Here is a 25,257-nt window from a genome sequence, read left to right on the forward strand (position 1 = left end):
CACTCACTGTGATCTGTCCTCTCAGACATTTGGCATTAGACTTATTCATTGGAATACTTATTTTACAAGAGCAGATATAATTTTGTGAGTAAAAGATGAGTATGTGCACAACCATGCGTGTATTTTCCACTGTAATGAAATACAAGGTGTGTATTATGGAGAACCCTCTGGCTCATGCGATGTCCTCTTCATCAGCCAACCTAGATCGAGGTTACTATGGCTTTTGTTAGAAGCCATTCTGATAGTGGGGCTCGTTAGTTGAAAGGGCTAGTCTACACCCCAATTTCAGGGTACCCATTAATTATGTTAAGTAGTTCTTTTAGTGTAATTCTATAAGAATGTTTCTTCTGTGGGTTTCTGCCAAGGGTCTACCTCTCTTTGACAAACACTGGTAGGAATGTAATGGAGTGTTATTTCTGTTTGCAATGAAACCTCCCTTTTTAGGTCTGGCTAGTGTGAACTTTGGCTAGTAGCCGAAACTAATAGGGTCACAGAAATATTAAAAAGCAGTAAGCAGAGAAGGGCTGTGGATCGGCACTTGTTTTTATATTTAGCATCTGATTGGGCAGCAGATGTGTTCGCCAGTCGATTAAACCATATCATCGATCATAACTAATAGAGAAATTGTTAATGCAGACCCTATGCCAAATTCAGCAGAAGAGGCTCTTCTGGTGTAACCCAGAGGCAAACAGAGCCCCAGCTCGCACCTTCCCGGGCAGGTCCACTGACCGGATGCTCGCCCCCTGTCATTGCCATCGCTGCTGCTCCTCCTGCTGGTTCCCGCTGCTTCTGCCTACTTTTCTGTTTGCTCCTTCTGCAGGGCTTCCTCGTGCCTCTTCTGACTCTAAACACCCCTCCTACCATCTAATTTTGCTTTCATCTTCTCTCCATTTTGTCATTACTTTTTACTATATTCCGTCCTGTGCCTTCTTCCTTCTTTTGACTCTGTTTTCTTATCTTTTTCTTAATTTGGTTCTACTTTTTGCTCCGTTCCACCCTATGCCTCTTCTCAATTTGTCTCTACCTTATACTCCATCCTACCCTGTGCCTTTTTGCTCCATTTGACTCCACTTCTTACCTTTTTCTCCACTTTTACTTTATCTCCATTCCACGCTCCTCTCACCTTTCTCTTTTACTCTGCTCCGTCCTGTGACCTTTCTGCTGCTCCAACCACCGTCTCTGTCCTTCCCTTGCACTCCAACTCCTTACCGTGCCTCATCGGCACCCACACACGGGACCTCCTCTTCCTCACCGAAATCTAGCTTAACACAGCATCAACTCCTGACATCGCCACAGCCTTTCCGACAGCATACAAGACTTCACATCATGACAGACTCTACAAGCCCGGCTGAGAACTAGCAATCATCAAATAAACACCACCAAGTGCGCCACACTCATGGACCCCGACACCCCCTTCATGGAACACATGCACTCCAAGCTGCAGACATATGAAAGAACCAGAGTCAAAGGAAACCTTACATACAGACCCCCCTCCAAACCTCAGACCAGCTTCAGCAACGTCATCATCGACCTTATTGCCCCCCACTCAATCAGCTCCAAAAGCTTCAGTCTCCTAGGAGACCTCAACTTCAAAGTGGATGATCTCAATTTACCAAAATCCACAAATCTGCTCGAAAGCCTGCAGAACATCGAACTCTCCCAGCTTGTTCAGGGTCCTACACACAACACTCGATACACTCTGGATCCTATCTTCTCCTCTAGTGACAAGGTGGACTTTAGCCACACCACCCCCACTTGCATAGACAGACCACTCCATTGTGCTCTTCCACATCTCAACACCATAACCTACCCCACCGGAAAGACCCAATGCACCCCTATACGCAGCTGGAAGAAAGTGACGGAAACAGACTACCTCAACACCCTCCATACCAACCGACCAACCACCACCAATCTAGACAGCGACATAAGAAAATGTAACAGTTGGATCACAGACTACGCAAACACTCTGACCTGGATCAAGAACACCAAACAAAGAAGAGCCAATAAGTAAGCCAGGTGGTACACAAACAACCTCAGTGAATGCAAGCGCTTCTGCAAGCAAATGGAGAGGAAATGGAGAACCAGGCACAAGACAACCACAATAACCACCTATAAGGAAACACTCAGATGCTACCTCCACCAGCTGAGAAAAACAAAGAAAGGGTCCATGGCACTGGGAATAGAAACTAGCTCCAACAGCAGCATAGAACTATTCTTCATCATAAACTAATTCTCCTAACCAGCAGCTGCAACTAACACTATCACTTCTTCTCAAGAACTCTGCAATGGCCTCTCTGACGTGTTCCATGACAAAATCTCCAAGATCTATAGCAAATTCAATCCCTAGCCCAACCCATCAGCCCTCACCGGACTAACCACTTCCACCATTCCACCAAAGACGAATGCCTGACAAACTAGAACCCACTCACTAACAAAAGCATAGCCACCAAACAGGAAGACAGTCTACTCAGGGGCCCTGTAATGAAATAGGATTTTTGCAGGTTTACCCCCCACTTTTTTCTCCATTTTAACTGCTAGGTGATCATGTTATGGCTCTTGAATGCCCTGAGGCCTGGAAAACAGGACTCTGTGCATGTGCTTTGACCCTTAAAATGATGTATGTTTAATTGGCTTGGCCCCAGTTGGTAAAGCCGGCTTACTTGTAAGTCCCTACTAAATGGTACCGGGTACCTAGTACATGTAGTCTCTCATAGACTGCAGCACTAGTTGTGCCCCCATAAGTACAAGGTAAGACATGGCTCTCAGTCTACCACTGCAGACTGAAAGGGCAGTTTAAAACTGGTACCTCTTCTTTGCCATTTAAAGTAATGACAAAGCCCAAACCGCCCTAGGTTTCGCCTGCATACCGCATGCTTGCGAATATCTTAAAGGGTGTTCAGAGCTCGCCCATTACTTTACCGCTACTTACCGCTGGCTGGCTCTGTGTCATTTACTTACGATTAGCTGTCTCCCTTGAGGGTTTCATTTACTTGCATCCTGTTGGTCAGCAGCTCTTTACTTAACATTGGCTGACTCCCACGTGGGTCTCCTTTCCTTGCTCCTGATAGGTCAGCGCTCCTCTAGGCCTCGGCTTCCTGCTCTAGGCCTGGAGTCTTTGTCCATGCCCTGGTGCTTAAACAAACTACTTTTTCCGGTGGTCAGTGTCCTTCCTCTAACCACATTCTTCCCCAAGATACTCTTTTGTTTACTTTACCGAATGTACTCTCTGTGAGTGCATATGTCCGCTGAAGCCCACTAGTTATGAGTTTTCTGACTTTCTTTTTGCACCTGTTTGCCCAAACCTCCCTGCCACACCTCCATCGCACTGCATGCCTGTGGGCCGTACTCCCCGCTCTCACTGTGCACCTTCTGGCCCTCTTGTCACCCACCCCTCGGCCTGCCCCTCCCAGGAACGCTTTGTGGTGGCTCCCTCATTTAAACATGTTACACAGGAGCAAGAGCTGCTGTACAACATGGCGTAAAGTAAATACAAACAAAGCACAATGGTGTGGTCAATGCTGGCCCCGCCATAACGCTTTCCTTATTGGACTTTGAACTATGGTACACAGCAGCTCGTGTTGCTGTGTAGCATCTCTAAAAGACACTGACAACGTGAATAGGTCTCGCATAGGTGAAACCTATTTTTACATATGCAATCACACTATGTCCACTTTCAGACACTCGTATTTCCCTCCTTTTCCATTTATCAACACAATCTCAGTTTCTGCCGTAACCGCTTCCCCTGGGGCCACACTGAATTTCCATGTTTATTTGACAGAAGCTATGTCAATAGATAGTGGAGAGACCTAAGCTCGTCCCTCAAGTAACACCAGCAAAGGCAGTTAGACCTTTGATGAGCGATTGATAGACGTTTCACTCATTTAACTTCTCTGATATTTTTGTACAAGTGCCAAGAAGTCCAAAATAGTGTCGTCAAAAGAACAGACAACCAAAGAGGACAACAATAATGCGCCTTCCTCCGTTAAAAGGCCAGAAGAACTGGCTTCCTTTCAACAATTACTTAATTAAATTTATGGCAAAACGTAACTGGGCTCCTAAGGCTCAAAATCCCTCAGTGCGTATTACTTACCTAAAACACAGGCAGATTACTTGGGGCTCAAGCGCGACACTCTAATGCAGTGAAATGGAAACTTTTCAATCCAACACAAAACCCATATGTAACATATTACTCCAGTAAGGCGGCAATTAACAGTTTGTTCTCTGCACCCTTCAGATTTTATCAACAGTGACCTGTCCGGGCTGGTAGTGTTTAAAATCCCATCGCTCGACTACCTACTGTAAGTGGCAACAATTGGTACACTGTGGTGCATAATCTGTTTGCCAATTCAAGTGCTGGCCTATTTCTGCAAAATGGCCCAGTCACTTAAACGCTTGATGCCAACAACTGCGTTTGACGTGCAAATCACAAGGTGGAATGGCCTTTCATCCTTTTGAGATCGTTAAGTTGAATACCATTACAGTGCGTAATCAGGACAAGTGCCCATGACAGCATTTCCAATAAAATAAAATTTTTAAAAAAAGGTCACGCTCCCTTTCCCTATGTTTCTATATAGGGCCAGACTGTGAGCAGTGTAGGCACTATCCCACAGTGAAGACTTGGTGACACTGTCATATTTAAGTAATCATTGGCTAAAGCAAGAACAGGAAAATGAAATATTAAACAGCACAAAAGGCAATGGGGAAATAAAAAAAAAGAAATTCCAAACCAATAATTAAAACTGCAAAAACAAAATAGAAAAAAAGAAAACAGGACCCAGAAAATAAAGAGCATATTGAAAAGTACGTTTCCTGAGCCATAGGAAGGAAACCTGTAAACAATAAGGGCTAGGAAATGCAACAACCCTTATATTATTTCCTCTCCATTTCTTTCCTCCTTTACTCTTTGTTTTTGCGAACACTAGGCTCCCTCATACATCTAGATCTTGCAAAACTGCATGGTTGGTGCCCTTTGACGCATTTTCGTCTGGATAACTCAGGTGTAAGTCAAACACTTAGATAGGTATGGTGTTTATTGACAAGTAGGCCCATTCTGCATGCCAGTGGACGCTCCTCACTTTCACAGGTATATTCACTTTTGTGAATCCAATTGAAATTGGAGGTGTCCTCACATGCCTGCAAAACATATTCACACCTGGAACACGCTCACATATTATGGATTTTATGCCCATATTCGTTAGTGAAGCCCCACAGTGTACATATACAAACATGGCTGCGTCAGGTGGAAGTAAAGCTTAGACCTGGAAAGATCTCTGTGTACCAGACCCACAGATCTCAAGTGAAAGGGAAACACCTACATAAATACAGACACTTTGGTGTCACATAAAAACCTAGTGCATGGAGAGTCTTGAAACTCAGGAAGTCATCAGAGCTCTGCCGTTTTTAGGTTTTGCTTCCAAGCGCGCTTGCAAAATCTATTAAAAAAAACGTAAAAGGCAATTAGAACCAGCCCCTTACTAACCTGAACGTACCATTGCCTTACACCAACGCTGCTCTGATTTACGTGCTTTTCATTGGTCAGCATGTCGTCTGCACATCGCCCCCGTTGTCTTCTTTGCTGATCTTGCCGTCAAGTTGCCTCTGGACCAAGTACTCCTTCCAGCCACTTCCCATTCGACACTGGCCAGTGTCCTTCCTCTGGCTACGGCTGAAGGTATTTCTTTTTAGGTCTCACCTAGGCAGTGCATGCACTGTCTCTTTCGAGACATGCTGGATCTAAAATGTGGTTTTAAAGCACCTCCCCATAATTTTCAGTGATTTCTGTTTTACCCTTCCTAAATGGCTGCTTTTGTTTGGTTAAAATGCTTAAGTAGTCCCGCCTTTTGGCGTTTCGGACACTCCCAGGAGACTGTCCGTGTTACATGTGGAATTGTTTTTTTTATTTTTATTTATGTTCTTTCGTGCACACTATTTTTTATTTTGGTTTTCCTTGGTTGGTGCATCAGCACGGCGTCCGGCTCACAGATGCCACACTTCATGTTTCAAACAGCATTTAGCGTGTGTTTGCCTGTGTAAACAAAGTTTTATTTCTTTTATCAGCATTGGGGCCTTGGGAGGGGCGAGGACTTGCCCAGACTCCCCCATGGTGTATCGGGCATCAGTGATGCAATCCACCACATAGGATGCGTTGACTGGTTACGGCGTGGATAGGGAAGGGCCACGGGGAGGCCATATATAGTAAGGGCAGGGTGTGAGTGGCCTTTTATGGTCGTTGTCACACCCCAAGGAGTCAGGGCAAGTTTTTCTGAGCTTTTGTAGTGAGCTAGGCCTGAATAGTTTCGGTTTCATTTTGTGAGTTTCACTTTCAGTGTAGAGTTTCTCTTAAACAATGGCTCAGAGTAATAAAGTTGTTGAGGCATTAAAGGTTAATTTTGAGGAAGGTAGGGAGGATTTGTTGCAGGCTGGGGTTTTGGAACAGGCTTGGGTAGGCCTGAAACCACCTGAGAGGGCTTCCTCCGATGGCGTTGTGGCTGCGGTGATGTCATGTGCTTCACCTGCACGCAGCATTAGAAAATATAGGCAAAAAAGTGCATGCGGTCAGCGCATGCGTTCCTTACCTGAGCATTGCCTTTATGATGAAGGTGTTTTTGAATATAGAATTCTTGCTGCGCGCAAGCATGTCGTATCGTGTGGGGGACTGCATTTTCCGCACCGCACAGGAATGTCAGGTAGGCAAAGGGTTGGCTGCAGAGGTCGGGTGTGCTTGGAAAGAATGCGGTGAGGAGAGTGAGCTGCTTGGGGGCTAACTATATAGACGCCCATGCACGCTATAATGCAGGCATTGAGATAGATGAAGGACTTGTTGGGCGAGTCAGGGCAGGCATTTGGAATGCCTGACTCTCTAGAGGACAGGCCCTTGGGAGCGCATTCAAGATGGCAACCTTATCAAATTTGTTGTGCAGATAGTTATATCGGACTCGGATGAGGACATGAGTGCTCAGAGAGTGAATGAGAAGGCGATGGGTTTAGGGCCACAGCAGCAACATCATGGTACTGTGCTTTCTCACCCTGATTTACAGATTGTACACAGATGGGTGAGTCCAGTGGTCAATAAGTTGCAGAGATGGCATGTCGATAATGACAGTATGGTGCCAACAAAATTTGTTTTTGGTTCAGAACAACAGGTGGTTCTTCATTTTGACGTAGGTGAGGACAGTCTGATTAGGGTGCAGCAAGTACAGGTGGATGGTCATAGTTTGTTTAGTAGGAGTTGCATAGGAAGTCAAAGCCTAGGGCCGCTAATAGTTTTCTGGGACGTGACATCGCCTTGGGGCTTCACGGCTCCAGGGGAACGGCCATGCAAAAGGAGGCCATGGAAAGAAGGTGAGAGCAGAGACCTCACTAAAAGTCTGAGCACCTTTGGGGCACCGGGCAGAAAAGAGGGTGGTATCCGGAGTGAGCTACGCGACTACGAGGGAGAGGCCTGGTGAATCTGTGGATTCAGGACACTGGCACGGTGATGAGATACTATCGACCAGCCAGAGTGCTGTTTTATTGGATTCGAGGCTTACTCTACACAACAATCTTGTAGATTATGATGATGACCAAGAGATGGAGGAAGGAGAAATTTGTGAGGCTGGGGGGCAGATGGTGGGGAAGGAGGTGCAGCAAGCAAAGGGGGAAGGTACGTTAACAAAGAAAGGAGTTTTGGTGTGTTTCAGGATTCGGCCTCCACAACAGTCCTGCACGATGGGAAAGGTGAGAAGGACAGCCAGGTATCTGCTAGGAGAGCCATTCGAAAAGGTGAGAAACAAGTGGGGGCCGGAGTGTGGCAGGTAGGTTTAAGCGCAAAGGTAGTTTGTTTGGTCTCTGTAGCAGTGGGTAATAGCATGGGTGCACCGGCATCAAGAAGTCTGGGATTTTGAGTGGTGAGGATGATGCCAATGATGAAGGGGTGAAGGAAAAAGAGGATGACAATTTGGCAGTGGGCAAAAAAGTCGGAGGCAATGAGAGTAAGTTAGAGGCGGGTGGCGGGGAGGCTTCCAAGGCGGAACAAGGTAGGTATGGGGGGAGTCAAGTGGGAGTAGTGTGAAAAATAAAAAGGTGCTGTAGATGGGGTTGTCAATGCCTTTGAGGGGGCACCTAACCCAGGCTATGATGGAAAACAATTGTAAAGGTGAGCTTGTGGACGTTTTTAAATTATTACATAGAGAAGTGGAGGCTAAGGAGGGGTCAAAGGAGGAGGAATGGGAACTAGCTTGTAGGCCGAAAGTTCCCACTACTATTGAAAATTGGACATTGACATTTAAAATTTTTGCTAACGTTTATTGTGAGAAGCATCCAGAGTGATGTGTTTCTCTCTTCAAATATATGGATGTGGTCAGGAGGGCTCAAATGGATTATGGTGGTGTTGGATGGTTTAGATATGATGAAGAATTTAGAGCTCGGGTGGCGCTGTTTCTAGATAATGAGTGGGGAGATATTGATAATGAGCTCTGGATGCAATGGTTGCAGAATGCCCCAGTGTTACATACAGCTAGTGGGCTTCCGGTTCCTTATAAACCCTTCCAACGGCGTCCCACCCAATTAGGGGTGGGTAGTTTCACTAGAGGTCAATTCCCACAGAATGGATCTTGTTGGTCCTTCAACAGAGGGTCATGTACGTGACTCTAGTGCAAGTTCAGGCACAATTGTTCCTATTGTGGAGGCAAACATCCCTTGGTGCAGTGTTTCGGAGGGATACAGTGGGGTTGGCAGGCAAATAGAGGTAGAGGTGGAGACAGGGGAATGGGTCAGATGCAGCAGGAGGTGGGAAAAGGGCCCTACTCCTATTAAGTTGGATATTGTGTTTTATTGGTTACAGTTTTATCCAAAGCATGAGGCTAACCTATTGCACTGGGGTTTTCTTGAGGGTTTCAAGTTAAGTTATCAAGGTCCGAGAGTGCCTAGATGGACAAAGAATTTGAAATCTGCAATTGAGAAGCTCAAAGTGGTTAGGAAGAAATTGGTGAATGAATTGAAGGCAGGTAGAATAGTGGGTCCATTTGATTTCTGGCTGATTCATCATTTGACCATTTCACCCCTGGGAGTTGTGCCTCGAAAGCAACAAGAAGAGTCTAGATTGACTCATCATCTACTGTGGCCAGCTAACAATTTCATTGCACAGGAAGACTCTATAGTTCATTACACATCAGTGGATGAGGCAATCAAGTCGGTAAGGGCGTGTGGAAAGAATGCTTTAATGGCAAAGCTAGACATTCAGTCTGCTTTTAGACTGTTGCCAGTACATCTTGAGGATTATCATTGCTGGGTTCTCAATTTGAAGATCAGAGATTTGTAGATAGAATGTTGCCAATGGGCTGTTCTGTTTCTTGTTCATTGTTTGAAACTTTTAGTGGTTTCTTGCAGTGGTTTCTTCATCAGAAGACACACTACTTAGATGATTTTTTCTTGGTAGGTGCGCCGGGATCCAATGTATGTACAAAGGGTTTAAAGGAGTTTCAGGAGTGTATGAGGGAGATGAGAGTGTCATTGGCTACGGGTAAGACTGAAGGCCCTGCTACAGGTATTACCTTTTTGGGTACTGAATTGGATTCAGATAATTTGGAAGTTGGATTGCCAAAGGAGAAGGTGCAGAAGTTGATTTCTCTGTTGGAGGAGGGAGTTTCCAAGGATAAGCTTGAGTTACAGCAGGTGCAAGCCTTATTGACGCATTTGAACTTTGCATCCCATGTGTTGAGAGTTGGGAGAGCTTTTTGTATGAGTCTTGGTTTTTCAGTTAAAGGTACTGCTTTACCGCACCACAGAATTCGGCTTAAGGCAGGTATCAAGGCCGACTTGAGAATGAGGATTTCTTTCCTGAGAAGTTTCAATGGTGTGACCATGTTGACGGTTGATGACAAATGGTCTTGGCAAGTTAAAACTTTTTCCGATGCTGCGGGTGCCCATGATTTTAGTGTTTTCTGGGATGGTCATTGGGCAGATGAGACCTGGCCAGATGCTTAGAAAAAACCACACCACAGCATTGCGTTTCTGGAGTTTTTTACTTTGGTTGGTGCTCTGGTTTTGTGGGGTAACTTTTTGGCAAACAGGCAAGTGGTTTTTAATGTGGATAACCAAAACAGTGGTTAATTTGGTCAATTCCCAGAAGGCTCCTGTTGGTAAAAAAAAGAGTACGAAAATACTAACCAGTAGTGAAGTGGACAATCTGGAGAAGCAGTTGCTTTTAACAAATCTCCTGACCTCTAAAAACTTTTTCGGTTTTGGACAATGGAGCAAAAATAAATGCAACACCTTCAAAACTTTCCCTTCATGAGCCTTGGGGGCAGATCGGCCTATTTTAATTAGGCCGAAACCACTAGGCACCAGGGATTTTTAATTTTTTTATTGTTTACAGATGGGGAGCGACCCGTTAGACATGGGTCACTCCCCTGGGAGGCAGTTTTATTTTAGGCCATTTCTGACCCCCACCCTCCCTTAATTGATGTTGTTTATGTTTTATTTTTATTAGAATGAATTTCTGGTTATTTGGGATAATGTTTTAGTCACGTTTTAATTCCCAATTTTTGTATGGGGAAGTTTGCATTGTTTTTATTGAGTTTTAATAGGGCAGGTCGGTGGTTATGAGTTTGTCATTGTTGCTGGTAGAATGGTCTGGTATTGGCTAAGATGAGAGACATTTCAGTGGTTGGGAGTGGGTACGGAAACACCATAAGCAGAGGGCAAGGATATTGAGAAGGACCAAAGGGATGGAGGGCCAAGGGGAACAACAGGAAGGGGACAACCAGGGCACAGGAGTACTGGATTTTGGAGAAGGTTGATCTGGGAAAGGGCAATGGATTTAATTAGAGGGTAGGGGTAGGGTTAGGTGGAGTTTTATGTATTAGTGAGGACATAATTTAGTTTTGTTAGGCTTTATGTCAAGGTTGTTTTATGGTTACCAGACCTGTTCTATTAAAGCAGCCTTTTACCCCTCAATTATGTCTTAGCTTGTTGTTATTGTGCCGTTTTCGTCCAACAGCGCCCGCTTCACAGATGCCGCGCTTCATGTTTCACAACTGATCGGTATTCCGGCCCAACGGCAAGAACGTTGTACCGGCAACTACTTCCCCAATGGCCTAGAAGGCATTTCATGTTAAGGAGGGTTGGCCCACACTGTACTGCGCTCCCCGCATCTGCGTGCCTAGAATTGTTGTGTTTTGCACTGCTGTTGTGTCAGCTTGTAGCTGAGGCTCTGCAGGGCTTGTGTTTGCCGAGGCACCAGGCTACAAAGGGCCGTACTTTTGTGTCGGTTAATTTGAATTGTATTTTTATTGTTTACTTCTGGACATATTTTGGACATCAAGGCTCGTGTTTTTGGATTGCTGTTTAATAATCGCGTCCAGCTGTAGTTTCGGCGCTTCAGGGCTTGTTTATTTTACCAAACTCTTTAGGGCTGTCACCAAACATGACGCCATTGGGGCTTTGGCAATCTCCAGAAGTGAGTCCTGCAAACAGTGCATCGAGAAAAGAATGGTACGCAGGCTCCCTGCCATCCAATGAGCATCAGCGTTCAGCCGGCAGTAGCAGCAACTTAGCGACTGTGTCAACCAAAAGAAAGACATGCTGCACTTTTGCTCTATGAAGGAATCAGGCAGGTAGCTTTTAAAATATCTTTCTACTTATCAGCACCAAGAACCTGTAAAGCTGCAGTAGCCAGTGCTGCATAAACACAGGATCTTATTACAAATATTAAAGCACCCGATGTAAATTCATGCTGAGGTAGCATATGAGATAGATGCCTTGGAGGCTTTTTGTTTTGATTGTGCGTTCTCTATGGAGGATTAGTTTTGAGAGGGTTACTTCTGTTATTTGTAGACCTTGATACTTTTGCTGTAGATTATCCAGTTTGGAGTTAATTTCCATCTCAAGTATTTCATAAACGCAACAAATCAATACCGTTAGAAGCCAGTCTGTGAATATTAAGTAGTTGTTGCTCTTAGGTGGCAAAAATTTCATTTGTTCATTTTCAACAACTCATTTGACCTGGTGCCTGAAGACCTTTACTGGGCAATGCAAGATCCTCATTTTGTTATTCCTGTAAGGGAAGTACAAGCCATGTGCTGACTATTTGGTTGGCTGTAGGACATTAGAGGTGACATCAGTCCTTAGAGTCACTTTCCTCATTGATCACATTGTGTGATCTTGGACAAGCTAGTTTATCTCATTATGCTCAAGTTCCTTTTCGTGCAAGCATTGGCAGCTCTTAGAGACAGGTTAAGCTCTAGCAGTAAGGGGCTGTATGAAAATTTTGCATACATGTGCGGCATGAAGCAGATGTTTAAAAGTTCTATGTAACCATGGATTTCTTTATTTGATGTGTCACGCTCCTGTCCAGCCAGACACAGTGTTTCATGTTTGGGCAGGTTGTGATAGATTAGTGGCCCAGGTTCTCTGACTCGCCATTGGCTGGTGATTCCTGTAGTTTGTGTTCTGCCGTGTCGTCGGTGGCTTTCTGTGTCCCACTGTTAGTTTCACTAGCTTTTAACAGAAACTATGATTATCAGGCAGGATTTTGCTCAGCCCTCCTATGCAAGAGATATAAATGACATTCTTACAGCTCATACATATCTGTGGGTATGGGTAATTACACAAATGATTTATATGGCACTCGCAAGTTCATTTTTCTTGTTACACTCGCTCTCAACGCTCGTCCATCTCTCGTCTGCTCTTCTCTCCCTCCCTTGTTGTGATTCTCTCTCTTGCGCTCTCCATTTCTCTCTTTCCTTCATCGTCCTGTCTCTTATTTTCTTCTGCTTCCTCTAATTCCTATCACTCTTTCTCTTCCTTGTTTCATCTTCTCTCCTCCTGTCTTCCTACCGCTCTGTCTTCTGTCGCTCTCGTCTTCCTCAATCTCTCTCCATTTTATCCTCGCTTACATACGCTCTGCTTTTATCTTTTTCCCCTGTCTTCTTCCTCTGCCCTCTTATTCCTTCATCTATCCCTCTTTCTGCCTCTCTGAAACACTCTTGTTTATTTATCAACCCTCTTTCTTGCCCTGCCTTCACTCTTTATATGGATTTCTCTCATTCTGCTAATATCTGTGTCCCCCTTAACGTTCTCTTTCATATCTTCCATCTTTCTTATCTTGTCGTTCTACTTTTTATTGCTAACATTATCAGACCTTTTAGTCCTCAAGCATTGTCTTTTTTTCTTTGATGAATATCAGTTCATATTTTCTTTCTCAGTCAGTTTTCACATTCTCTCCTACACTCCTTTCCTTTTTCACTGTGGTTTCCATATATTTTCCTCTCATTTCCCCTTTCCTGTATATACATTTCTCGCCCTTTTGCACTTTCACAAAGAACTATGCACTTTAAGTAATTCATTAATCCTTTTTAGGTTGAGCCTAGGTAGCGCGCATGTGCTGTCTCTCAACATGTTGTAATCTACTACTGTGGGCTGCATTTAATGCTGCAGATAGAGGAAGAAGGTAAATGGAAGTGCAGGGCCACTGGAATTATGTGGCAGGGAGGACCAAATTATGCTGCAGGGCTCACCAGTTTATGTGGCAAAAAAATCCAGTTATGCATTTACATCACCAATAGCTCTAACTTAAGCAAATGCGAAACCTACTGCATTGCAACTGCTTGTTTCGTTCTGCATGCCGTCTTCTTTCTTCGCCAACGTTTACTTTCTTCACTGCTGTCTTTTCTGTCTTCTTTCTTCGTTGCCGTTTTCTTTTTTCTTTCTGCATGCCGTCTTCTTACTTTGACGACATCTTCTTTCTTCGCTGCCGTGTTCTGTATTATTTCTTTGCTGCCATCTTCTGTCTTCTTTCTTTGCTTTCGTCTACTGTCTTCTTTCTTCCCTGTTGTCTTTCTTCTGTACCGCATGCCGTCTTCTATTTTCTTTCTTCACTGCCGTCTTCTGTCTTCTTTCTTCACTGTCTTCTTTCTTCTCTACCGCATGCCGTCTTCTGTCTTCCTTCTTTGCGGTTTTCTTTACCACGTGCCGTCTTCTTTCTTCGAGGTCTTTCTTTACCACATGATATCTTCTTTCTTCGCTGTCTTTCTTCTTTACCGCCTGCTGTCTTCTGCCTTCTTTCTTTCTTCGCTGTCTTCTTTACTGCATGCCACCTTCTGTATTCTTTCTTCTTTAGCGCATGCCGCCTTCTGTCTTCTTTCGTCTTAACCGAATGCCTTCTTCTCTCTTCGCTGTCTTCTTTACCGCATGCCATCTTCTCTCTTCTTTCTTCGCGGTCTCCTTTCTTCGTCACTGCATGCCCTCATGCCAATTAGATTTTTTTTTATAATAATGATTGTTTTGAATTTGATAAACTATTAATGGTTTATCAAATATTATTATAACATGTTTCTAATATTTTAGAATACAGTTTGATAAAAAGAAAAAACAAAGGCGGAACCCATCGCCTTTGCCAATGCTTGTTTATGGATGTAGGTCACCCCTATCGCAGGCCTAACAAGCCCTAAGTTGTTAAGTATTAGTATGTTAAAAAGTGAAATCTTACACGGACTGGAAGGGTAAATAATACATCCATCATAGACTCTCCACACAGACTTGGGGCATTGGACGAGGGTGAACTGTAGCCATGGTAAATAGGGTCTAAAGTGGGTTTCTCAATACTCTGCATCTAGAAGCTTGAAGAGGCAAGGAGCTGCGCAGCCACCTCTCCACCATGAGTCAAGCAGAAGATCCAAGAGTAAATGGGATGCTTGATCAAGAATCCATCCCACAACTAAGCAGTCAACAAACTTTGATTTTGACTTCACCAGTTTCGTTTATCATTCCAGTAAGGGATTGTTCGTTGTTTAATGAGTCCACGTCCAAGGTGTGGATGGGATCTGCCTTATAAGAGCTAAAGACCATTTTAGAAAACTGCTGACCATACTTATTTTACAAGAGATTTTGCTGAGAACCAGTTTTGAAGAACTGAGGGTTTTTGTAATATTTGTTTTCTTGAAATGTGAATTTTAAGAATTGTTGAAATGAATTGCGAATTTCCCAATTTTGTTATCAAACATGCATTTGTAAGTACAACAGGGCCAGATGCTTAGTGAGAGACGTTTAAGAGACTGTGAAAACTGATTACCATATCCCTATAATGAGTGTATCAAGATCTTTCCTATCCACACTGTAAATTTAATCTGGGAATTTGGACAATGCTCTTCTTTGTCTCATCAGGTTTGGAGTTTAAAAATTAGCACAATCATTTTCAAAGGTGCAAGATGCCAAAAAGATAGGTAAGGGTTTCAACTTCACAGTAATTAATGATTCTGATAGTCGAACGATATATGGGTCAAGCCAGCTAATGATGTAAAGTACATACTTTCTTTAGATACCGGCCAAATCCTGAAGAAGGAACTTAAAGAAGAGTTGGCAAGATTTTAAAGTAAAGTTGAACTCAAGGGGGAGACAAGTCCCAATCACAGTATGTTAGAATCTAAAGTGGTTTAGGGAAATTCTGGAAATCTGTACAAAAAAAAGAGGTTAAACCGAGTCTCTTTTTTAATACAGGTCAACGGGCAACATATCGCCTTCATTATTTTAGAGTTGTTGTTTTAGTTTGTCATTGTGTTCCCAGCTGCCTTCCCCATTGGATCACTCCATTTGTGTTTTGGTGTATAGTGTACAGTGGAAGACTCAGGGCTACAACAATGTCCATATAGTAGAGTTCCCAGAGGGGCCTAGTACGGAAATCTTCCTAGATGAGTGGCTAAGCACAGTCTTGGTCTCTCATTGCCTAAAGCCTTCCCAATGGAGCCAGTTCTTTCAAAGACACCTGGTGCCTCTCTCAGACCTATAACAGCACATCTGCTAAACTACAGAATCCTGTACGGAGCTAGATAAGATGACCCACAGACAACCAAAACCAATAAGATACTCATTTATACAGACTACTAAACCAGCTGTACATCAAAAATACATCTCCTTTCTAGAGATCAGATGGAAAGTGTGCAAATAGGCCTGAAATATATGCTGTTTCCATTGAAACTAAAAGTATTAGAAGGTGACTCAGTGCGCTTATTACGTCTTACGTCAAAAAGCTTGAAAAGATACTTGAGGCATAACCTCGTCTGAGCTTGTGGCATCAACAGATTACAATGGCCTCCGTCAATACAGTAAATGTCACAAAAGCCACCTGTCCAGCTCGCCAACAAAAGAATAAGCTGTTGCAGCAAGACTGAAACTTGTTAGGGTCATGTCAAACTGACAAAATCGAGAAGCATCAACTGAATCCAGGAACTGTTTTAGGAGACTTCCAAAATGACACCAGATCAAAATCACTCATCGCCCCAGTGGCTATTGACCAAATGAGTGAAGTGCTCAACGCTCAGACCTATTCCTTTTGAACATACTAATTACGATAACGCTTCACTGAATTGGAGCAGATCGTACTGTTATTACCATCTTGAATACTTGCTGTGTTAATGCTTATTTTAATGTAAGTACTGGCAGCAAGACGACAAATACCACAACACACTAGTCTTCCTACTTCACTTTCGCAAAGTCGGCAACGTAAGAAAAAAGCTGCTTACTTTAAGGTTTACTGGGATGGAGCACTTTCAGATCCATCAAAGACTAGCAGACACGCACTACCAACAGCGATCTCAACCACTCACAAACAAGAAGACACACATCGTTTTCAGCAGTGTCATAGAATAACAGTCAGATTGTCAAAAGCTCTCACACCCCAAACTATCAGCAACACCGATAGGTCTGGCTGGAAATTAACTTATCAATATTCAGTCAGTACTGTGAGTGAGTGAGTGAGTGAGCGAGCACACACAAAAATAAGTCAATGGGGGGATGTATGTGAGCATTTGTGCAAGGATGGGCACCCAGTGCATCTATGTTGACTTAATTAGTGAAAGTACAGATGAATGGATGACTATATGGGTGGAAGCATTCAGGCACTTTCAGTTTAAAGCCAGAGTTAATGGTTTGGCCAATGCGTGTTACTTTTAGAGAGGTATGTGGTGAAGAGAAACGTGTAATCTTTACTGGGTAGTGAGGGAATAACCAGATGTTCTGCTTTGTAATTAAAAAAGGTGTTTGTTGGTTTGCTCCAGAAATGGATATCTGTATAATGTTTTATTTAATAATGGAAATAAATTAGCAGGATTTTATTCTCTGGTTAAAGAGAACATTCACTGTTTGTTCAGCAATGGCAGGGCTGCAAAGGGAAGGCACAACAGTGCCCTGGCATTGGAAATTGGTTGTCTCTAGTTGGATGGACACTGTGCATTCATGCTCAGTTGCAAACCACGTTGTGTTCTACTGGAAAAGAAGTATGAAAAAGGGAAGCAGAGTAAATGCCAAACGAGCCCTCAGATATCCTTGAAATGTCTATTCAATGTTGACGTAATCTTTGCCATGAGCAGTAGGCTATGAGTGCCTTTGATGACCAATCTACAGTATAAAAAAAGTGATGGATGGAATGCTTGAATTAACCCTTTGGGTGTGTCTGATGGCCAAAGGCCATCGCATGCACTCCCTCCCTGGTGCATCTGACAGCCATTGGTCGTCACCAGAAAGGGGTTCAAAGAATCCTCAGGAGTAAAGCCCCAGAGGATTCTGTTTTTTCCCCCTGGGGGAGACTTGGAGTTGCTTCCGCGTCTCTCTCACCCCCCTCCAGGCCACGGGGAACAGCCCTCCGATACACAGGGGCCAGTGGGGGTTCATTTCTTTTATTATTGATGCATGCTTTCCCTGGGGGCCGCAATCAGCCATCCAGGGAAACTATACATCTATTAAAAAAAAGTGATATATATATATATATATATATACACACACACACAATGGAATAAAAACAAAGGTTACAGGAACGTTATAGTTAGGAAATATAATAAAAAACCATAGAAATTAAAAACCAAAGGTTACATGGACATTACAGTTAGGCTCACATTTTAAACATAGAAAACCATAGAAATTCACCTGTTAGAGTTTTCGCAAGTAACTATACCTCGTGTCCTAAGGTAACTATAACTCGAACCCTCGCCATGCACAGTTTTTTCATCAAAACTTTTACTGCACATATTACATGGATATAATCAATTATGTTATCAAAGGTGTCATGAGTGCTGTAATTTGTGGGGTAATTAGTGCATGGCAAGGGCACAAGTTATAGGTACTTGAGATAACTCCAACTATAACGTGAATTTATATGGTTTTGTACGTTTCAAATGTGAGCCTAACTATAATGTCCCAACTAGAACGTCCCTGTAACCTGCTTTGTCAGTGAATTTCTATGGTTTTTTAAATTCTATTTCCTAACTAGAATGTCCCTGCAACCTTAGCTTATGTCAGTGAATTGCTATTTTTTAAATTCTATTTCCTAACTAGAATGTCCCTGCAACCTTAGCTTATGTCAGTGAATTGCTATTTTTTTTAATTCTATTTCCTAACTATAACGTCCCTGCAACCTTTGGTCTTTTCAGCGAATTTCTATTGTTTTTTTACGTAAGTCATTTTCATTACTGTAATTTAACCCAACCATCGTTGTGCGCTGTGCGTGGCAGAGGTTGGCAGCAGGGCCTGGCCTATGGCCAGGCCCTGCTGACAATCCCTATAACAGCCCAATCTCATGGTGCGCATGGCCTCTGGCTGTGCACAGCAGGGGCTGGCCGCATGGCCTGGCCACAGGCCAGGCCCTGCAGCCATCCCCTATAACTACCCAAACCTACGCCGCACATAGCCTTTGGCAGTGCGCAGTGGGGATTGGCTGCAGGGCCTGGCCTGCAGCCAGATGATGTGGCCAACCCGCCTACCACCGGACCCCACATTGCGCACAGCCTTGGCTGTGCGTGGCTGGAGTTGGCCGTGGCCTGTCTCTCTGGGTGTCAGAATACGTGTGACAGGGTGCATCTGGGTGTGAGTGTGCCTGTAAGAGTATCTGTCTGGGTGTGAGAGTGGGTGCATCAGTGACTTACTGGGGCTGTGAGTGGGTGCATCAGTGTCATATTGGGTCAGTGATTTGGTGCGTCAGTGTCTGTGTGGGGCTGTAAGTGGGTGCGTAAGGGTCTGAGTGGGCGTGTGAGTGGGAGAAAGAGAGTTTTTAGGCTTTCATGAATTATATACTTAGAATGAGATACTTCTGGACAAATTGAAAAGAAAATGTATTTGTCAATTAAAAAGAGTGAGATCACCTTTCAGTGTGAACCTTATACTTTTGAAGTTTAAAAGAAAATAAAGAAGGAATATGACCATGGGCACACCTGGAGTAGAACCCTCAACTTTCACTGTAAGGGTCTGTGACCTTAACCTTTAGGCCATAGGTGACTGCTTACTGTGATGCTTCCAGACATACCTATGACAGTCAACCCACACATGCGATTGGAAAGAAATGTGAATGTTCCATCACTATGAAGATTTAACAGTGAAAACGCTTGTAAATAAACAAACACATTGCCAAGCCATGCTAGGATTTGAAGGTTCAGCCTACTGAGTGATAGCACAAGACCTTGATCATTAGACTAGAAAGTAGCTCTGTTTTGCTCTGTATTCAAACGCAACTATAACATTCGCCCAAACATCTTGCTAGTCTTATTCTTTGAAGTAGTTGAATGGAGAGACCATTGTTATGACAATCTCTCTCGCTCTCTCTTCCATCCCATTATGGAGTGGAAGTGAGAGACAGTGTGATAGGACCGTGGGAGGAGTCTCAAGGCCCCTATGGTCCTAGCCAGCTACCCGCATCCTTCGGGAGCTGGCATTGCTCCCAAATGCAGGGAGCTGCTTTAAATAGCAGCTCTTTGCTTGTGGGCGCAATGGTTTCATCTGTTTCCCTGCACGCATATTTGTATGCACGGAAAACAGACGAAAACTCTGCTTTCTGACAGCAGAGCTGTTTTATACCTCTTGATGTCAGAGAGCAAACAGCTATGTCCCGGGGTGGGCACTCCAGGACTTAGCAGGAGCCGACCCTGGAGGGTGGCGGTCCCAAGGGCCATCAATGGCTCCCTCTGGGGGGCCTCATCCCCCCTCCAATGAGCACTGCCCTGGGGAGGTGGTGGTCCCCGGGCTTTGGGAGTCCGAAACTGACCCCCATCATTGTTTTACAGAAGTCCCAGGGTGGTGGTGGTCCCGAGCCTGTGGGCTTTAATAAATAGTGCGGGAGATCACACTTGTTTTTTTTTTTTTTTTTTTTACTTTAGCGTGAAATTGCGATGACTTCACGAATTCGCTGTAAAAACTTTAACAAAAAAAGTGTTTTTTGCCCTGGCGGGGTCCCTCTGGGACCCCGACACCAGAGCTAAGGGATCAGGGTGTACTTACCCTAACCATTTTTCCTTTTTTTTGTGTTTTTAGTTGGTACTCAGCTGATGCCGAGTCCCAAGATGGCTGCCAACACTTCCTGGTTGAAGTGTTGACAGCCTATCAGATCTGTGCATTTCACTGCACAAGCTTGTCACTGTTCGCGAATACATTGCGAAGGATACGCGGCCCTAGATATACAAATTTATTCTGCCTTTAGTTTCCCTAAAAAAACTACTGAATGGATTTACACCATATAAGCTAAAGCACTATCTGCGTACCAAAAGCTAGCTTTCTACCAAATGTGGTTTAATTGCATTCTGTGGTTCGGGCGGTAGTCATGTTCAAATGCATATGAGAATTAACATGGGAAACACAACTTTTTGACCCCCCCTTTACCTCAGTCCTCGCTTGACGGATCACCCTGAAACTTTCTGTGTGGAACAAGAATCACCAGCACACTTTTTTGGGACCGTTTTGTGAAGATTCGTCAAACGGTGCCAAAAAAATAGGCAAGTAAAAAAAACGATTTTTCTATGGAAACATGGTCTTAACTATAACAACCTAATGGCCACCGCCACCCTCATTGCAAAACAAGCTGCTCCCGCCTGAGGTCGTGGGTGCACAGCGCGCCTTCGCAAGCGCTTCACATCCAGTCGCACTATTAATCCCCAGATTGAAGAATAATACAGCCTTCACACCAATTTCCTGCTTTCCATTATTTTACTGGCACACAACATGTTTCGGCTACCACACAGCCGTTGTCTTCAATAGGGGATCAGTAGTGCGAATGGATAGATATATATATATATATATACATATATCACTTTTTTTTTAAAATACATGTGTGGTAGTTACCTAGGAGAGCTGCGATCAGTCTCCAGGAAAATCATCTTCACCTGCGGATTCCTGATACTGTATTACTATGTCAGATATGGACTAGACCTGCTTGCCATGTTCATCCTCCGTCACTTAGTTGGTGTTTAGTTTGCTGTATGATAAGTATATTACAGCCAAAGCACTGCACATGATGGTAGATGGGACATATGCTATGTTCTTATGGCCTTCTGTTTTTCATAGTTCATGACGTTCTCTTTAGGGAACTTCAAAACAATTCCCAGCATGTTTGCCTTTGTTTCAAAGGTACATATGCTCATTCAGTTCAAGGAATGACGCCTGGGGGGCATACTCGGTCACCACCAACTTGCATTCACAAACTGGAAGGAGTTGGATTTAGCACAGTGAGTGTGCTAAAGGCGCATAAAAGTTATTACTTCCTGAGGCTCATGTGGCTGTCATGGGAGCCTTTAGTAAAGGTTCAGTAGGCATAAGTTCAGTAATGTTCAGAAAGAAGGAGGTGGTTACTTGACTGGTGGTAAAATATAGTCAAACTTATTCCATCCTGTGGTGTATGAATGTCATGAGCCCTTGGATGATGGCAGCAATTTGATGTGAGTGCAGTTATCTGTTGGATTGGGCCCATGGCAAGCAGGGTGAAAGTCTTGAGTGTGGACCATAAAGCGGCTGACGTGGCTTTATGGCTCTGGTTTCAATATTTAGATACTTCGATTATTTGAGCTTGAAGCCATCATTTCTGGAGGTGCTAAAACCAACCAGTGTAAGTGATGAAATAACTTTAACAAACTAGTACCACATTTAGATGGCCCTTACTTATATTTTTGCTTTTCTTTTTGTCATTATGGGTAACTGGATTTTGGGCCTTAGCACAGCTGGTAGCTAGGCAAACCTGCACATTTCTGAAAACTAGACAACAAGGGCCGTTTCCTGTTGCAAGCACTAGGTCTATCCAGACAAGTGAGGTGCCATTTTCATAAGGAGACCTCTGGGAATGCCGGGTGGAAGGAAGTTTGTGGCTCTCCACAGATACCATAACTTTCAATCACAGAAATGTGAAGAAAATATGTTTTTTTAGTCAAAGTTTGAGGTTTGCAGGGGATTCTGGGTAAAAAAATGTGGTGGGCCCCACACAAGTCAGTCCACCATGGACACCCCTAGAAGTCTAGTTTAAAAAAATGTACAGGTTGGCTGGGTTTCCCCAAGTGCTGAGATAGGGTCCAAAATCCCGAGCTACTCGCATTGGAAAAAAGGGTCATTTTTCGGTGCAAAAATTATGCATCCATGTTGAGTTTAGGGCCCCTTCCTGTCATGGGCACTTGGTCTAACCACACAAGAGAGGTACCATATTTATCGGGAGATATGGGGGAATTCAAGGTAGAAGGAAGTTCATGGCTCCCCACATATTCCAGAACTTTCCATCACAGAAATGTGAAAATAAATAGATTTTTAAGCTATATTTAAGGTTTGCAAGGTATTCTGGGTCAAACACTAGTGAAAGTAATGCAAGCCAACCCACCAGGCTTCCCTAGGTGTCTAGCTTTCTAAAATGTACAGGTAGGCTAGGTTTCTCTAAGTGTCAGCTGAGCCTGGGTCCAACATCTCGATCTACCCACATTGGAAAAAAGGGGTCATTTTTTGGTGGAAAAATGTGCTGCGTCGATGTTGCATCTTGGGAGGTTTCCTGTCACGAGCAATTGGTCCACCCACACAATAGAAGTACTATTTATATTGGGAGATCTTGGGAAATGCATGCTGAGAGGAAGTTTGCGGCACCGCTCAGATTCCAGACCTTTCCATCGAAAAAAATTAGTAAAAATGTGTTTTTTTTGGTCAAAGTTTGAGGTTTGCAATGGACTCTGGGTAAAACAATGTGATGAGAGCCACGCAAGTCAGCCCACCATGGGTACCCCGAGGTGTCTAGTTTTGAAAAATGCACAGGTTGGCTAGGTTTTCCTGGTGCCGGCTGTGCTAGGGTCCAAAACCTAGAGCAACCCACATTGGAAAAAATTGTCAGTTTTCTGTGGAAAAATGTGATGTGTACAAGTTGAGTTTTGGGCTGTTTCCTGTCATGGACACAAGTGAGATACCATTTTTATCAGGAGACTTGTAGGAGCATAGAATAATAGAACATTTGTAATTACGAATTGGATTATCCTGCATTTGTGCCTTTCAAATGTAAGCCAATGTATAAGAAAGATGACATTTTGAAAAATACATTCCACATTATATGCTAGTACGGGTACCCACAAATTCAGAGATGTAGAAATAAACACTGCTCCTAAACTCTATATCTTGTGCCCCTTTTAGAAACACATAAGTTTCCTAGATACCCATTTTTCAGTTGTTAGCTCTGGGTTACCTTGGGTTCTCGGAGAACCTACAACCCCTAAATATCCCTGCAACCAGAACGATCTAGCGGAGGTAATGGTATATTGCTTTTGTCAATCAGCCATCGTGACAAAAGGTTACAGATGAAAATATTGTCACAAATGCCTGTTTTTTCTTACTGTTTTTCAATATTTCTTTATTTCAACAGTTATTTTTCTTGGGGAAAACCTTAAGGGACCTACACATTTGACCCCTTGCTGAATTCGGAATTGTGTTTACTTTTCAGAAATCACTAGCATTTCTGGATCACCAAAGTGTTTTACACTGCTTTCCAATAAAACGTGAAAGTAGGTTGAGAGCACCCAAAAATAGGGAAAAGGCTACCTCTTAGAAAAATGCCAAAACAGTGGTACAGAATTAGGTTTTTGGATTCAGCTTCTCATGTTCTTGAAAGCTCGGAAGATGGTGACTTTAGTACAACAAATTATTTGTGGGTGCTCTTTTTAGGTAAAACAAAAAACAGACACTTATCTGGAACAATGTTCCCCTATTTTTCTCAAAAAAACTCTCATTTTTGCTATATTTTGCATATTTGCTTGGACCCTTCCAAGGGAATCCACAAACCCTGGGTACCTTTATAATCCCCATGATGTTGGACAAAAGCACCCAAATTTGCTGTGGATACCTTATGTGGAAAAAAGTCATGGAGCCTTAAGCGCAAACTACCCCTAATGGCCAAAAAAGGGCTCAGTGCTTGGGGGGGGCAGCAGCTATGGGGTTACTCTCAGCCTCTGGTAATGACTCAGACTGAATTCCAATCCATTGTTATTTTGCACATCATGCCACCTCAGTTTGAACCTAGCTATATGCAGATCAGCCTTGACCCTGCTCCAATGGGAACAGCCCAGCCTGAACTACCAAGCCAGATCCTCCCTGAACCGGAACACAAGCAACCCAGGACCGGTTTTCCACTTCTTGTGGGCTCATCATTTGGGTACAGCTTGGTTCCAGTGATAGTGCGCACAGGACTGGGTCCAAACTGAGGTGGCATTGATTAATTAAAGCATTCCCTCCACTGTTTTTTGTATGCTTCAGTTTGACTACTAATCTGTCAGGCCTGGAAATCTACCATAAACAGTCCTCTCCCGTCTAATTGTGTAGCGGCTGTATCTATGTCCCTGGAAGCTGTTAAGTCACAGTTTGTACCAATACCAGTCTGCCATACTCTGATAAACTGCTCCTAGTTAGTCTGTCCATGGGCCATTCAGTGGGCAGTATTCTAGGCTTGCCACGCTTATCATGTGATTAAATGGAAAGAATGAGTGTAAACAGTCCGGTGTCTAGATAAGTATTCTATGTATATTGCGTGTCCATAGATTTCTAGGGAAGAGAAACAATAGTTTAACAGTTTTTTTTTAAAAATCTTTTATTCTGCTTGCAGTGCTTCTGCAGCCCTGTAATTTATTCACATAGTGGTAAAACTCGTATTTTAGTGCTCTTGGGGTTTAACATGTTTTTCGGATTTCTTTCTTTACATTTGTTTTAAGGTTCCAGGCAAAATGTGTTTCGCCCTGCACTGTCCTGAAAGCTTATAGCTTACTCAAGGCTGTTGGTATTTTGAAAGTAAAGAAATGTAGCTCAGTTTATGTTGGACTTTCAAAATTACATAAACTAGTACATAGAACTCATCCTTATCACATTGGCGACAAAGGGGTAGCACAGTAGATGTGTCACACTGCATGTGCTATCTCATACATGTGGGTCTATAAGGCAGTCTGACGGAGATGTTGAAAGAAAGACTGGAACAGATATGTGTCAGTGGGTGGATCTTACAGATTTCTCTCAGTATTACAGAAG

General features: G+C 43.5%; 1 protein-coding gene across 2 annotated transcripts in view; it reads right to left on the reverse strand.

Annotated features, from left to right (window-relative positions):
• LOC138284896 (uncharacterized) overlaps nucleotides 1-25,257 on the reverse strand; it is a 60,427-nt gene that overhangs the window by 28,001 nt on the left and 7,169 nt on the right. The window contains exon 1 of one of the 2 annotated variants that reach the window (XM_069224150.1): nucleotides 5,490-6,029. The exons of the other annotated variant lie outside the window; for it this stretch is intronic. The gene's annotated coding sequence lies outside the window, so the exon portion shown is untranslated. Of the gene's footprint in view, nucleotides 1-5,489; nucleotides 6,030-25,257 lie in introns of those variants that run through there. 2 annotated transcript variants of the gene reach the window in all.

This window comes from Pleurodeles waltl, chromosome 3_1, assembly GCF_031143425.1.
Source record: "Pleurodeles waltl isolate 20211129_DDA chromosome 3_1, aPleWal1.hap1.20221129, whole genome shotgun sequence".
In the NCBI taxonomy this organism is placed as follows: domain Eukaryota; kingdom Metazoa; phylum Chordata; class Amphibia; order Caudata; family Salamandridae; genus Pleurodeles; species Pleurodeles waltl.